Below are 16,684 nucleotides of genomic sequence, written 5' to 3'. Positions count from 1 at the left end.
ATTCACTCTCCCTCTTAACTACCAAGTCTCTAACCTTTGCATTTCTCCTCAAGGCTTTGCATGAATCTTGTACCTCAAGAGAATACAGGTTCTTGACCTATGCACCGATCTATTTCACTTGTTACATGGCGATGTGTCTAAGGAAAACCTTTCCCTTACTAAAAATCACATCAAGTCATGGTCTTCCTATACAATTACTGAAACAAGATTCTTCTTTAGTCTTAGAACATACATCTCATCTCTGATCTGAGAGGGGAGCCAAACTCACTTTGAAAGATAACTGTATCAATCCTGGTAGCTCTATACCTCCCATCAAGTCCAAACTCTCTGCTTGATACAGGTCGATCTTGGTGGCCACCCACCTATCCCACTTGGACCCCCACAACTGTCTCTTTCTGTTTTTCAGTTTCCGTAATTGTAGTACAGTTTACTATTTTTAGTAGTTTTTCGGGTCCTGAACTTTCGAAGCTGTTTTGAGGCCCTATGTTATGAAACCAGCTCAAGAAAAAGATAGAAAAGATAGATCAACGCCTTAGAATTCAATCTCTTCGAGGGGGCAACCTCCTTTACATTACATAAATGAGCAATTCTTGGATGATTCAAATGACAAAACCACCTTTCCATATACAGGAGTCTAAGGAGTCACAATATAACCCAGCCGACCTAACAATAATAATATAAAGCCACAAAAATAACAATAGATGGATTCTATGGGGCACAGTAATAAAAATATGGGGACAATAGGGGCACAACAATATTAATAAGGGATACAACTACAATAGTAATGGGGTAATCACTAGTATTATAGGGACCTATCATGCCCCTCTCCTTCAAAAAAAGTGTTGTCCTCAACGCTTGAGTAGTTCTGGATGCTTCTGTATAAAATTCTCATCCTCCCATGTGGAATATTCAGCGGATAAGTTCTTCCACTTGATGAGATACTCCGAGATTGATCGATTTCGTAGCTGTCGAGTTCTTGTTTCTGTGACTACTTCCAGTTCCAATATAATTTTTCCTTCCTTGTCAAGTCCTGGAAATATTGTTTGAACTGGGAGCTTGTCACCTATAACCTTCTTTAAACATGAAACATGGAAAAATGGGTGCACTCGAGACATTGCAGGAAGCTCCAATTTGTATGCCATAGTACCAATCTTTTGCAACACCTTGTACGAACCATAATACTTTTGTGATAATTTATTATCCTTCTTAGCTTGTTTGAGGGACATTTTTTTATATGGTTGTAGCCGTAGGAATACCCAATCACCTACATCAAAACTTCTTTCGCTGCGATGTTGATCTACCTGTTGTTTCATTCTATTCTGTGCCAACACGAGGTTATCCTTTAAGAGTTGGAGGACTTGTTGTTGATGTTCAATGTGATGTTCCATTGCTTGAACCTTAGAATTTTCTCTTAAATATGATGTGATGGATGGTGGCTGATATCCATAAAGTGCCATAAATGGGCTCATTTTGTTGTTGTATGGAAGGAAGTGTTATACCACCATTCAGCCAGAGGCAACCATTTGACCCATTGTGTTTGTTTATCAGATACAAAGCAACGAAGATATCCTTCCAAACATTTGTTTACTATATCAGTTTGCCCATCAGATTGAGGATGATAAGATGAGCTATGAGCTAACTGAGTACCAAGATAAGAAAATAATTCTGTCAAAAAATTTCCAGTGAAAATGGGATCTCTGTCACTTACAATAATTTTTGGGTTTCCATGTAGCTTTTGAATTGTTTCCATAAATACAGTAGAAATTGTACTGGCTTTCAATGGATGTGATAATGCAAAAAAGTGTGCATACTTGGTAAGTCTGTCAACTACCACCATGATGACACTCTTTCCCTCAGACTTGGGTAAACCTGTGATAAAATCCATTGAAACCTCCTCCCAACGTTGGCTTGGAATGGATAAAGGTTGTAATAGACTCGGGGTCTTAATTGTTTCAACTTTATTTTGTTGGCAAACCAAACATTTCGCCACAAACTTTTGAATCTCTGATTTAAGGCCGTCCCAAAAAAATTCCTTCTTAACCCTGTGGTAAGTTTTTAAAAATCTTGAGTGCCCTCCTAAGGGAGAGGTGTGCAATTCCATAAGAATCTTTTGTTTGAGTTGCAAATTCTTACAGAGGTATAAGCGATCTTTGTACCATAACGAATCATTTTTCCAGCTAAATGTATCAGATGTACTGGAATCTTGTTGTAACTTTCGAATACATGCCCACACTTTTTCATCATTCTTCCACTCCTCCCTTGCTTCATTTATCCAATTTGGTTGGATAATAGAAACGGCGCACAACAATGCTTCCACATCCTCATCCTTTCTTGAGAGTGCATCTGCCACCACATTTTGCTTCCTTTTCTTGTAGATGATTTCAAAGTCATAACCCAACATCTTTCTGACCCACTTTTGTTGCTCTTCAGAGGATAATCTTTGTTCTAAAAATTATTTAAGGCTATCATGATCCCTTTTTACCTTGAAGTGTCTTCCCATTAGGTAGGGTCGCCATTTCTTAAGTGCATGTAGTATTTCCAACATTTCCTTCTCATAAATAGCTTTGTGTAAAAACTTTCCCTTGATTGGACGACTTTCAAAAACAATGGGTCTTTCATCTTGCATTAAAACAGCACCAATTCCATTTCCTGAAGCATCACATTCCACAATAAATGTTTTTTTGAAGACATGTGTAGCTAAGATCGGTGCTTGGCACATTGCCTCTTTAAGATGTTCGAAGGCCTTTGTTGCTTCTGGAGTCCATGAAAATGCATCTTTATTCAATAATGTTGTTAGAGGTGCTGCTATTCTCCCATAATTCTTAACAAACTTGCGATAATACCCTGTCAACCCAAGAAATCCTCACAGATGCTTTATGGATGTGGGGATTTTCCATTCCTTAATGGCTTTAATTTTGCTAGGGTCTACCTTAACTCCTTCATGAGATATAATATGACCCAGATATTCCACCTCTTGTACTCCAAAGAAACATTTGGATCTTTTTGCATATAATTGTTTCTCCTCCAATAGTTGTAGCACCCTGTCAACAAGTTCAACATGATCCTTCCAAGACTTGCTGTAGATTAGTATATCATCAAAAAATACTAACACAAATTTTCTAAGGAAGGGTTTGAAAATGGAATTCATCAAACCTTGAAATGTAGAAGGTGCATTGGTAAGGCCAAAAGGCATGACCAAAAATTCATAATGACCCTCATGAGTTCTAAATGTTGTTTTTGGAATGTCTTCAGTCTTCATTCTGATTTGATGATATCCTAAATGAAGATCCAACTTGGTGAAGTAAATTGATCCATGCAATTCATCCAATAATTCATCAATGACAAGAATGGGAAACTTAACTTTAATAGTGAGCTTGTTGAGCTCCCTATAATCCAGACACATGCACCATGATCCATCCTTCTTATGCACCAATACTACTGGAGCAGAGAAAGAACTTTGACTAGGTTCAATTATACCAGCCTCTAGCATTTCTACAACCATACGTTCAATTTCACTCTTTTGGGCATAGGCATATTTGTACGGCCTGATGTTTGGAGGAACACTTCCTAGAATCAGATGAATAGCATGATCATGATCACGAATAGGTGGGAGACCTTTGGGAGTCTCAAATACCTTGGAATGATTGTCCAAGACTTTTTGGAGATCTGGAGAAATAGATGATTCCGATGTGGAAACATCTAGCGAACATAATTGTGCAATTACACCTCTTTGTTCCTTTTTTAGAAGCTTTGTCATACCGTTAGAGCTTATTATCTTTCTTATTTTCCCTGCAATACCCCTTAATTCAACTTCCTTTCCTTCCGCAGAAAATTTCATGAAAAGTTCTTGAAAATTAAAAGCTATTGTACCCAAGGATTGTAGCCATTGGACTCCTAGTACAACATCATCACCTCCCATTGGAATGGAAAGCATTGGGCTAGTCAATACATATTCTCCCATGGATAGCTTGATATTATGGCACTTTCCAGAGCAATTTATCATTCCTCCATTTGCAATCACCACTTGACACTCTGGTGCTAGATATAAGAAGCAATTCAATTCCTTTCCTACCTTACAATGAATAAAATTGTGGGTACTTCCTGAATCAATCAACACTATTACCTTTTTCTTCTTGATTTGTCCTTCTATCTTGATGGTTTGAGGAGTGGTAATTCTAGCCAATGCATTACAAGATATGGTCGGATTCATTTCTTCTTTATCTAGGCTTTGTTCCTGGAGTATATCCTCTTCCTTTGACCTTTGTTGCTCCTTTTCTTCTTCCTCTTCACAATCTATGTAGAATAATTTCTTCTCAGCACACTTATGACCTTTAGTGTACTTGCTATCACAACTGTAACAAAGCCCTTTTTCTCTTTTTCCTTCCAATTGTTGTGGTGTCAACCTTATAGGTTGTGGAAGGCTAGGGGTAACAACACTTCCATCTTTATAGTTGTGACTGGTATGCTTCCTGGTTGCCATAATTTTGCTTTCCATTTTTCTTGCTAACCTGAATGCCTTCTCTAATGAATCAGGTTCCCAAAGGCGAACATCATGTTGGATATTATCCTTTAAAGTCCCTATGAACACATCAATCCTATGCTCCTCTGGAATATTTTTTACCCTTATGTTCAATTTTTGGAACTGCTCAATGTGCTCCATTATTGAACCCTTTTGTTTGAGACTTATCAATTGGCTAAAAAAGGTGCTGCTTTTTGTATCCTCATAATGTGTTGTCAATTCTTCCGTCAAAATTGCCCAAGTGATAATTTGTTTACGAGAGCGAAGCCATTGATACCATACAAACTTATTTGGTTCCAAATATAAAGTTGCAATATGTACCTTTTGTGTGTTTTGCACATTATTGAGATCGATCGAAAAATTGCTCCATCTGTAATATCCATGTTGCGGGATCCTTACCATCAAACTTCCTCATATCAATTTTTGGAATATGGTGGGTCTTCGATCCAATATTAGAGTCTATGGAATCATGATTAACATTTCTTTTGTTCTCATCATGAGTTTCCTTTACTACCCTTTCACCATTAGTGACCATTTATTGTAGCAACTTATTCATATTTATCTTCAATTCTTCCATGTCTGTCTTCAAATCTATCTTCAGATTGTCCATCTTAGCTTCCATGTCATTCATCTTAGCTTCTACACCTTTCTTTAAAAAATCCATCTTAGCTTCTACACCTTTCTTTAAACCATCTCTCTTAGCTTCTACATCTTTCTTTAAACCATCGATCTTAGATTCTGTTCCTTTTTGTGCAAGTGACACTTGTTGCACTTGGTCTAGTAATTTTGATATATCATGTTGCATTTCTTCCTCTTCTTCATGAGTCATGCTAGAGCTTTCAGGTTGCCTACTAGGTGTTTGCATTTTCTTTCCTCGGGGCATCAATTACCGATAATAATGCTTTACTATGGCCTTTGAATTCCTTCAAACTAATTTTTCAAACCAAGCTTATGCAAAAATTAAAAAAAAAACTACACACCTTTTTTCACTTTGTAGGAGCCTGGTATTGAATCTGATGTATCTCTGTAATTTCAAATCATCCAATTCTGAAATTGTGACCTGTAGTAGCCCTTTGTGTCGTCTTTCTGACGCTACCAGTCTGATCCAAATTGGATTCTCCAAGAAAGAGTTATGCACAATCTCCCACAGTGACCTGATTATAGACTAGTTCAGTAGAGCGAACTTGTACGACATGCCACGAGTCACTGTTTTGACTTTTGGCTCTAAAAAAATATATACAAGAAACTATAGTCCGTCCTCTTTCTGTACCTTCTTTATAAAATTCAATTCAATACTTAGAAAAAAAGTTATGACGATTTTCCCCAGGTCACCTGTTTGGAATGTAATTCAAGAGTCTGCAAAAAGACCAACTTAGTCAGATCATATCTCCACAAGTATAGCGCACAAAGCTCTGAAATGCGGACCCACGATTCAGCGCGATGTCTTCTCAAATGGGTTTTTTTTTAGCTTATGAAACATCGCAAAAAACAATTTATAGCGAAAATGCCACGATGACCTGTTTGGAGCAGCGAAACCCTAGAATCCAAAGCTCTAATACCAAATGTTATGAAACCAGTTCAAGAAAAAGATAGAAAAGATAGATCAACACCTTAGAATTCAGCCTCTTCGAGGGGGCAACCTCCTTTACATTACATAAATGAGAAAATCTTGGATGATTCAAATGACAAAACCTCCTTTCTATATATAGGAGTCTAAGGAGTCACAATATAACCCAGCCGACCTAACAATAATAATATAAAGCCACAAAAATAACAATAGAGGGATTCTATGGGGCACAGTAATAAAAATATGGGGACAATAGGGGCACAACAATATTAATAAGGCATACAAATACAATATTAATGGAGTAATCACTAGTATTATAGGGACCTATCACCCTAAACGATGTTTTTTGGGAAATCTGGGGGCAACATGGGTCCATGAATTGATTTTGCCCTTCCCAAAGTTGTGGTGCTTGGATAGATCTTTCTAACAAGCTATTGTACGTGTCAAATGGAGATCGGGTGCCAAAGTTATGACCTCAGGAAGTTGATGTACCAACTTAACCAAAACGGGGCCCACAATTTGGTGTTTCATCTTCTAGGGTTAGGTTTTGGGATGTTAAGGGTTTTCCATTGTTTCTCAACAACAAATAGGCCTTCTAGCCTCATTGTAACATAGTTCAAATGCATGTAGCCGCCACATCTCTTCTCAGAGATAAGCTACCATCGCCCTAGATGGTTTATTTCCATTTCTGTTTGTAAGCATATTTTAGTATTTTACATTAATGAAATGAAGTATTATTTCCACTGCATCTCTGTGTTTATGGTTATCTCTGTAATTTGTTGCGTTCTTGTTTAAATTCAGATTAGTGGTATCAGAGCGGCCTGCTTTTTCTTTGTTTTTCTTTGCATGTCCTCAACGAGGTCGGGATATAAGGAGTTAAGGCTTGAACTGGTCAAACCTTTGCAAGACCAACCTTGAAAATCCCGACGGCCTCCCATGGCGGATGAGAAGAGAGACGAGGGGGCAGGAGATCCTATCAAAATCTTGCTCGAAGAAGCCCTCGATGTTGAAAAATGTGCAACAAGAAATGTTAAATTTAGAATGTGCTAAAAATAGACCTACTAAAAATAGCATGTTTAAAAATAGAATGTCTAAAAATAGCAGTTTGGCTAGTGAGGTCATTGGCCACATTGGGTGAGAGGTGAAACTGCTAAAAATATAAATTTCTAAAAATAGCATTTCTTGGTCCCTTCCTATTTATAGCAGTCCCTAGTCTATCTATAGGAAGTAAAATTAATTTTGGTCTTAACAACAGTTGGAAATATTAATTAATTAATTCAGTTGAGTTAATTAGTTAAGGAAATTCGAATTTGAAGTCTTTGTGAGCATGCACATGAGTTGTCCCACTGATTGAGGAATTTATCCTTAATTTCCTGCACTGATTGAGGGAACAAGTATGAGTTCTATAATGAGAGAATCAGCTGACTTAGTTCTAACTAGTCAAGTCCAGTTAGATTATTTTAACAAGTTGTTAAAATAATAAAATATAGTTTGTTAATGCTTGCATGCATGTGACAACTATTATTTTAGATAACTGAGAATTCACTCATGGATAATTGTTGAATGTCAGTTCTGTTAGAGACCTAGTTGAGATCAGATGTGGGACAGTGTACTATCAGATGCTTGGATATTTCTAGTAAGTATTCCTTGCATGGAGAAGGATCTATTATAGGAGATTGGAGGACTTGTGGCCTATATATTGAGGCCTAGGTAGTCCATGATTTTTATCTTCTGATTACAGAGAGAGCGGGATAACTATTGAGCTGATTCTTTTTGTATGTTGTTGAGCATCTCCACTTGATTGATAATACATGGTTGGGGTTTTATGCTAGTGCTTTCCCCTAGATATATCTTGTGTTATGTGTGATTATTTCTCTTGATCAATTATGCATGTTTCTACTTTATGTTTCTCATGAATTCAATTATGCTTCTACTTAATGTTTTGTAGAAGTAGAACAAGTATTATGCTTTAGGACATTGCATATATCGGTTTGTTCTACAGGTGAAATTTCTACACTCGAGCAACAAAGGAACGCGATGATGGACAACTTTGCCCAGATCCTTTACCAGCTACCTAGAGGCAACACATTGGCTTCCAACAGCTACTCTGGAAATGCCACACCATTTAAGGTACAAGTTAATTTTGAAATCCCCATCTTCAAGGTCAAATAGACACAGATGCCGTAGATAAATGGTTAAAGCTGCTAGATGGGTATTTTTCTGTTCATGAATTTTTGAGTTGGTAAAAGATTGTTTTCACTCCTCAAAGTAGCCCCCCATGTCAAGGACTAGTGGAAACCTACTGCGAGTAGAAGGATGAAAATACTGGCTCACTATTTTCAGCCACATCCACCTGGAATTCATTCCGGGATGCCATCAAGGAGCAGTACTACCCTGTCAAAATCTATGAGGACAAATACATCAAATGAACCACACTGCGGCAAAGAAGGGACCAAGATGTGCCAGAGTTCACAAACATTTTTCATACCCTTCGCACACATACATTTGGTACTCAAATACCGTGCTTGCCTACACAAATACATCCAGGAAGAGATGGAGTTTCTGAACATCTCCTCTCTCGGCACGACGTACCGATACGCTGTAAAAATTGAGCAAAAGTTCAAACAGAAGAAGCGAGACTTCGGATCTGCAAATCCGAAGACCAAAGGACAAAGCTAAGGCAGGGTGACCCAAGACAACCCGTCGAAGCTGCAAGAAAAGAACAACACCACGAAGTCAAAGAAGGACATAGGAAAGTGGTGTGAGCTCCACAAGAACCCCACTCACAACACAAGTGAGTGTCGGACCCACCAATCATTAGTGGCCGAGTTAAAGGCTTCCGAATCAGATGCATGCTCCGACCCTGAGCCAGAACCCGACAAGGGGAATGGCAAAGGGAAGCAGATCATTGATGCGGATCCCAATGCCACTATTGCCATCGCCAAGATCTAGAAAAATGAGCTCGAAAATCCAGAGGAATGGGAGCATATTTTCCACTCACAGATGTGGGTGAAGGGTTCGCTGTTGTAATTCATTATCGACAGTGGCAGCCAAAAGAACCTCGTTTTAGTATAGGTCCTGAAGCGATTGGGCCTAACGACTACACCACACCCACAGCCGTATAGTATTGAGTGGCTTCATGAAGGACAAGATCTCAAAGTTCGCCAGTAGTGCCACCTTCCCTACAGCATCAAGCCCTTCACAGACGAGGTATTGTGTGATGTTACACCTCTGGATGTTTGTGATGCACTATTAGGCCAACCATACTTCTGGAGGTGGCATTTTGTGTATGAGTCAAGGCCTCGCACTGTCATTATTTCTTTGGATAATTCATTAGACAGGATACTGGAGGTAGCCCCACCTATCGCCACCTCTTTGATCTCTACTAAGAAAGGCAGCAAGCTCATCTCCCAAACTAGGAAATTCATTTTTTGTCTGATTCAATCCCAAAGTAAGGGGAAGATCGTCACCACATCCATGACCCCCGCGAAGGGCTCCTCCATGCAACAACGACAACAAAGGGATACGGTCATGACAGAACATAGGAACAACTTCTCCTCACCCATAGGGGTACCACACAAGCTTCAGATGGGCAACAAAGTCTAGTTGCATCTGCAGAAAGAACACCTTACAAGAGCCCATCAGAAGCTCCGACCACACCGACATGGTCCTTACACCGTTACCAAGGTTGTGGGAAACAATGCTTTGGAGCACAAAATTCCCCCATTCCTTCACTTGCACGGAGTGTTCAATGAGGATAGTCATCGACCATGCTTCCCACCATTACTCGACACATTAGAGATTGCAGAATAGATCACGAGGGACCAAGTTCAGTAGCAGCTTCCTCATCTCATGGAGGAACTCAATGCAATGGGGACCATTGCTTCCTAAGGGGGGAGGAATGATCCAGGTGGATGTTGCTAGCCACCCACCTATCCCACTTGGACCCCCACAACTGTCTCTTTCAGTTTTTCAGTTTCCGTAATTGTAGCACAATTTACTATTTTGAGCAGTTTGTCGAGACCTGAACTTCCGGAGCCGTTTTGAGGCCCTAAATGACGTTTTTTGGGAAATCTGGGGGCAGCATGGGTCCATGGGCCATTGTTACCCTTCTTAAAGTTGTAGTACTCGGATAGATCTTTTTAACGAGCTATTGTACATGTCAAACGAAGATCAGGTGCCAAAGTTATGACCCTGGGAAGTTGATGTACCAACTTACCCAAAACGGGGCCCACAATTTGGCGTTTCATCTTCTAGGGTTAGGTTTTGGGATGTTAAGGGTTTTCCATTGTTTCTCAACAATAAATAGGCCTTCGACCCTCATTGTAACATAGTTTAGAGGCATGTAGCCACCACATCTCTTCTCAGAGGTAAGCAACCATCGCCCTAGCTGGTTTATTTCTGTTTTTGTTTGTAAGCATATTTCAGTATTTTACATTAATGAATGAAGTATTATTTCCACTAAATCTTTGTGTTTATGGTTATCTCTGTAATTTTTTGCGTTCCTATTTAAATCTGGATCAATGCTCTGCTTGAGTTCTTTCTCCTCAAAATAACTAAAGAGGTCTATGTTCCATGTCATACAGAATGAAGCACTATTGTCAAGATACCAAATGCCCCCCATGACAGTGCTGGTTGTGCATGCAACGAGAGTTAAATCAAGTTTGAATTGTGAAGCTAGTGCTTCACCTATTGCAACTACTGCAGGCTCTTTCTTGCTTTCTTTCTTTTGTGGGCAATTCATGGCATAGTGCCTGTGCTCGTGACAGTGAAAACACTTGACTTTTGAAAAATTCCATCTTTTTGTCACCCACCTCACCTTGGGACTTATTTCCCTTGGCCTCCTTTACCTTACCTGCTAAGGAAATTTCCTCTTCCACTTCTTTGGAAGGTTTCCCATCTCTAGTGTTCCGTTGAAACTCCTCTTGTACCAAATTCGACCACAGTCGTTCCCAATCTAGCAACTTCTCCCTCCCATTGACAAAGTCTTGATAACTATGCTAACTCTTGGGAAGTCCTATAAGAGCTAGGCTCACCATATAATCCTCGGCAACAGTGATTCCAACACTTCCAAACTCATCCCGACAATGAGTTAACTTGGTCAAGTAATTTGGAAATAAGTCGCTCGCCTCCATCTTGATTTTTCGAAGTTTATCCTTCAGTGCCAACTTCCTATGGTCATTTTTGTTCTGAAATAGGTTTATCAATGCCTTCCACATACAATGCAGAGTTTCCTTTCCATGGAGACTCGAGAAAATGTCATCTCGAACTCCCTCAAGAACAATTCCCCTCACCCTTTCCACACACGTATTCCATTCGGCCAAATCTCTTGCATGTGATGCTAGTGGATTAGGAATGTCTTAATCAATGAGTTCCTTCAATCCATTATCCTCCAACATGACCTCCATCCTCTCCTTTCAGGCTATATAATTTGAGCTGGCATCCAAGGCATACTTAAGTCACAAGCCACAGAACACCATATGTGGATCTTGAAGTATGTAATGAAAATTCGAATTTCACCTATAACCCTGAACTCAAAAACTTGAAAATCTCCTCTGCTGTGATAATTAGCTTTGATACCATGTAGAAAATTTCTACAAATCTAGCTTTGATACGATGTAGATTTTCCTTTAGATTCATAGCTCATGCAATTTCCTAAAACACAACACAATAATCTACTTCTACTCTTTAGAGCGGAAGATGGTATACATCAATGAAAAAAATAACCAATAAGAGGAAGATAATCAATGACACATAACACAATATGTATTTGTGGAAAGCCACAACTCAAAACCCCTACTATCTATATTCTATTAATCAGAAATCCAAGATGACAATACAATGCTTGTTCTCACAAGAACTATCCCTGCACAAGTATAATAAACTCTCAGCTTACAAGCTATCTCAAGGCAAAACCTTAGCCTATTATGAATCTCTCCAAGCCCCTATTTCATTGCACAATGCCTAGGATGAATAGCCTGTATTTAAAGGGAATTCATGCTTCCAAAATTGCGCAATCCAAACATAGGTAATTCGAGCTGGCATCCAAGGCATACTTGAGCCAAAACCCATAGAACACCATCTATGGATCCTGAAGTATGTAATGAAAATTCGAATTTCACCTATAACCCTGAACTCAAAAACTTGAAAATCTCCTCTGCTGTGACGTAATTAGCTTTGATACCATGTAGAAAATTTCTACAAATCTAGCTCTGATATGATGTATATTTTCCTTTAGATTCATAGCTCATGTAATTTCCTAAAACACAACACAATAATCTACTTCTACTCTTTAGAGTGGAAGACGATACACATGAATGAAAAAAATAACCAACAAGAGGAAGATAATCAATGACACATAACACAATATGTATTTGTGGAAAGCCACAACTCAAAACCCCTACTATCTATATTTTATTAATCAAAAATCCAAGATGACAATACAATGCTTGTTCTCACAAGAACTATCCCTGCACAAGTATAATCAACTCTCAGCTTACAATCAAGGCAAAACCTTAGCCTATTCTGAATCTCTCCAAGCCCCTATTTCCTTGCACAATTGTTATAGACATATTTGGGCACTGCAACCCCAATCACATATGTCCATAAACCAAGGGCTTTTATGTCCCTAAAAGTTTTGTTTCATACCCTAAAGGAGCAAGGTCAGCTGATTACATCATCTTCCAGAAGTTCTCCATGAAAAACTGCTCAGAATTGGTCAAAACTGGACCATATAGATTGCTCAGTGCTAAAGGTGCGATGCATCTCACCTGCCACATGAAAAAAGTGCGATGCATACTAAAAATCCCTTCTATGGGGTGTGATGAGCGAGAGCAGACAAATGGAAAAAGCAGTTGGCTAGGTGGAAACCAAGAGAATCTTTTAGAAACTGCCCATTTGACACTTGCCTCTCTGAATTCGCCGAGGGATGAGTAAGAGATCATGAATCTCCAAGTGGAACCAAGGACTATCAGAGAGAGGACACTAATCAAAATCCCAGAAGCTGACTCACCCACCTGCAAACATCTATATATGGATCCCTCATCCTAGAGATCCAAAGGCTGGAATCTTGTATTTTGTAAGGAAGTGTTGTTCGTTTCTTTATGGAACATCATAGTGTTGGGTGATCTAAGCTTTTCATGAGGTGAAGAAGGGCTTTCATGCTAGGAGGATGACGCTGGGTCAGATCAATGGGTTGTAATCCTCTCTTCTACTCTTTCTATCAATAAAGCTATTTGAGTTTTCCTCCACATTCTTGTATGTTTGAGTTGATATATGCATTTGTGTGGTCAATATATATCTAGTCCTATATTGTTTATGATTGTAGATCTCTGTGCTTTGATGGTATTATGCTGCTTTGACTTTACAGGTGCTCTTTGAAGCGGGACAAGCAAGGAAGGAGTGGCAAAGATCTGTCAGAGGGGAGAGGAAACAAGCAAGGAGCCAAGTGAAAGACTGAGGTTGGTACTCTCTGCTTCTCTCTCATCTACTTCTCATAAAGGAAAACACAAGTAACTTTAGTTTGTTTGTTTCTAAGATAGCTACCCGTCTTAGTGGGACTAGCAACTTTGAATGGACACTAGATTTCCCGATAACAAAATGGTGACTCCACTGGGGAATGAATAACTTGTTTGCTTGTTTATATTTGTTTTCTTTATAAACTACAGACGGAGCTTGAACTTAAGCTAGCTAGCCTTCGAACTACATTTGCTATGCAAGTGCAAAGTAGATCAATGCTGCTTCAGTCCATCTTCGGGTTTTGTTTATAAACTAAAGAATTGATTTGCAAACATCCTAATTGCCCTGGTGGTGGCTCAAGCAACCTCATTAGATTAGCCCATATGCTTTGTATTTATTGACTATCATCAGCTCAGCCTAAATCCCTGAACTAAACTGCAAACTGTGACAAAAAACCAAGTTAAATTCTCGTCCCTGGACCATCGCACTGTCTCCTTTAGACAGTCTGGATTCATCGCACCTCCCGTGTGCAATAGGTGAGATGCATCCCTGTTTCCCTATGTAACAGGTGCGATGATCAGATAAGACTATTTCTGCCTCCAGATTTTGGTTTTTCTTCACTCTCTTCAGCTTTATTCAGGAGTTTTGCTATCTGTGATCAGTATACCATTGTTGAAACTCCCTTCCTTTGCATTATTCAGCCTCCATTGTACAAAGAATTGTAAATTTTTTAATGTATTTTTCGCCATTTACAGTTCTCCTTTACAAAGAAGTAGCTTAATCAAACTGTCCTCTTTGGATTTGGAAGTGTCGCAAGTGTCGTTTTCAGTCAAAGAAAAGAATCCTACTCTTTCGATGGTCGATTACACTATTACTCTAGTATTTTATTCGAATTGATAGTATTTCAAGCGTCGAAAGCAGTTTTCAAATTGAAGTTGAAAGTGTCATCTTATTCTTCCTTTCGTTTTTTAAATTTGAAATCACAAAGTGTCATCTTAGCCTTCCTTTCATTTTTTTGAATTCGAAATTGCAAAGTAGTCTTCCTTTTGTTTTCTGAATTCAAAATTGCAAAGTGTCATCTTAGTCTTCCTTTCGTTTTTTGAATTTGAAATCACAAAGAGTCGTCTTTGTCTTCCTTTCGTCTTTTGAAGAGAGAACTGTTAGTACTGTCGCTTTGAGAGAAGAGATAGTTCAGATTTGTACTTAGCATTATTTTTGTCATTCACACATTAAGAAAGCAGAAAACAAATACATGCATGTGCATTTGCATTTAGACTGCTTGTCAATTTTGATTTAGGACAGTGCATCTATTGTGTGCTCTCTGCTCTATGTTGAAAGAATCTCGCTTCTCTTTCCTTAGTAGCTAGGATTTTCATTGCAAAAAGAAGAGTAAATGACTGTTTATCATCTTAGATTGCATATTTAGGAATTGTATATCTACATCACGCGGTGAACCTTAATTGGAAAACTTCTTAAGAAATATCAACTGTAAAATAAATTCAATGAACATAAAAATGCTTTGGAACCTAACGCACAACATTTAGAAGTCTAGGCTAGAGACATATTCTGGCGTCGTAAAGCCTAGTAACTATCGCTTTCATTGTAGGTTGGGTGATTCCTCCTCTTTGAGACGAAAAGTGCCAGTACGGAATTGTGTTCCCACGTATTGTCGAGTATATATTGGGAGACCGCAATAGGCTATATGCTTTATCCTTAGGAAGCCGTGTCTGCCACCCTGTCAATCACAATGCACTGAACACAACATTCGGGAAGATTAACTGTCGTATTGTAAAAAGTATTCTGCAGTTTTGCGATTGGTTTGGTAATCCCTCTGTCTAGATTTCCAGAGTAGTCTCTTTCATTCCTTTTTAGACTCCTTAAAAGAAAAGGTCCATCTGAGCACTTGTCACTTCAGGCTCATTAAAAATCGAAGGAAACTAGAGTCATTTTTAGCTTTTTCTTGACTCTTAAAAATTGAAAAAGCAAGTCGTGTCAAAGCGTCATAAAATTTATTTTAACCAGAATAACACCACTGTTCCCTCGTTGATCTTAGGTTGAGAAAATGGAGTCCACCAACCAAGGATTTCCTCTTGGGGGAAATCCTAGTCGTTTCTCCTCTTGGGGAGATGTTGGTGCACCTCATATGGCCACATTGTCCCTTCCAGAACTAACAATTGGCCTGCCAATATGGCTCTTCTCGACCTCTGTCGTTCAACGCACCGTGATTCCTGAGCAATCAAATCAGCAACCAGATGATACTAAAGTTACCCCACAAACTTCTACTTCATTTGTTTCTCCCTCTCCTCCTTCCTCTTCGCTTGGTAAAGTTGGTAAAACTAAAAATCAAGTAACTGAGAAGAAGAAGAAAGGGAAGGAGAATAAGGAGAATAGGAAGAAGGAGCCAATGGCTAAAAGGGGCAACCATACATCGTCTAGCGAAAATACACACACTGCACCATCCAAACCTAAATCTCCATGTGTCATTTGCAAAGGGGACCACTATCATCGAGATTGTCCTTACATCCCATAGATCTTAAGGGACTGGTCTCCCCGCTTGCACAATCTGGTGTCCTCAACCTCTGACGATCATATTGAAAGTACAACATCAACTAGTGAAAACGAAGTCACTGGACAGAGAGGAAGATCTAAAATTCCTTGTAGACTGTGTGAAGGCGATCATGCCATCCACCGTTGTCCCTTCCTAGATGAAGCTAAAAGAGTATTGGATAACCATCCTGCTTCACTGCTATGGCTTCATCCTGGATACAAGAAACTCTTGCCAAGTCCATCACTAGTTGAAAATCCGACTGACACACCTTTGTGGTTGATCGAAGCATCTATCATTGAAGATAAACCCTCTGAGTCCACATTGGACCAAAGTCAATAGGTCGAGACAGCAGTCGACCCAGTTTTGTCTTCAGAAGGTCCACCTTCAGATGATACAGTCACCAAGGAGAATGAGAACAACACCGTTCAAATTTTCTTCGTAAACACAGACTCCAACGAACATGGGGGAAACCTACCCATTCCTTTACCGTAGGAAGGAAGTTCATCGGAGACGTATCCGGCCATTTATTCGGTCCCACCTCCAAGCAACCTAGTCGTTTCCTTCGATTGGAATCTACTAGGCAGACCCCGTC

The sequence above is a fragment of the Pinus tabuliformis genome, chromosome 2_2 (genome assembly GCF_031772625.1).
Source record: "Pinus tabuliformis cultivar Carrire ecotype Pingquan chromosome 2_2, CPIR1, whole genome shotgun sequence".
In the NCBI taxonomy this organism is placed as follows: Eukaryota; Viridiplantae; Streptophyta; class Pinopsida; order Pinales; family Pinaceae; genus Pinus; species Pinus tabuliformis.
This window is presented reverse-complemented; position numbering follows the sequence as displayed.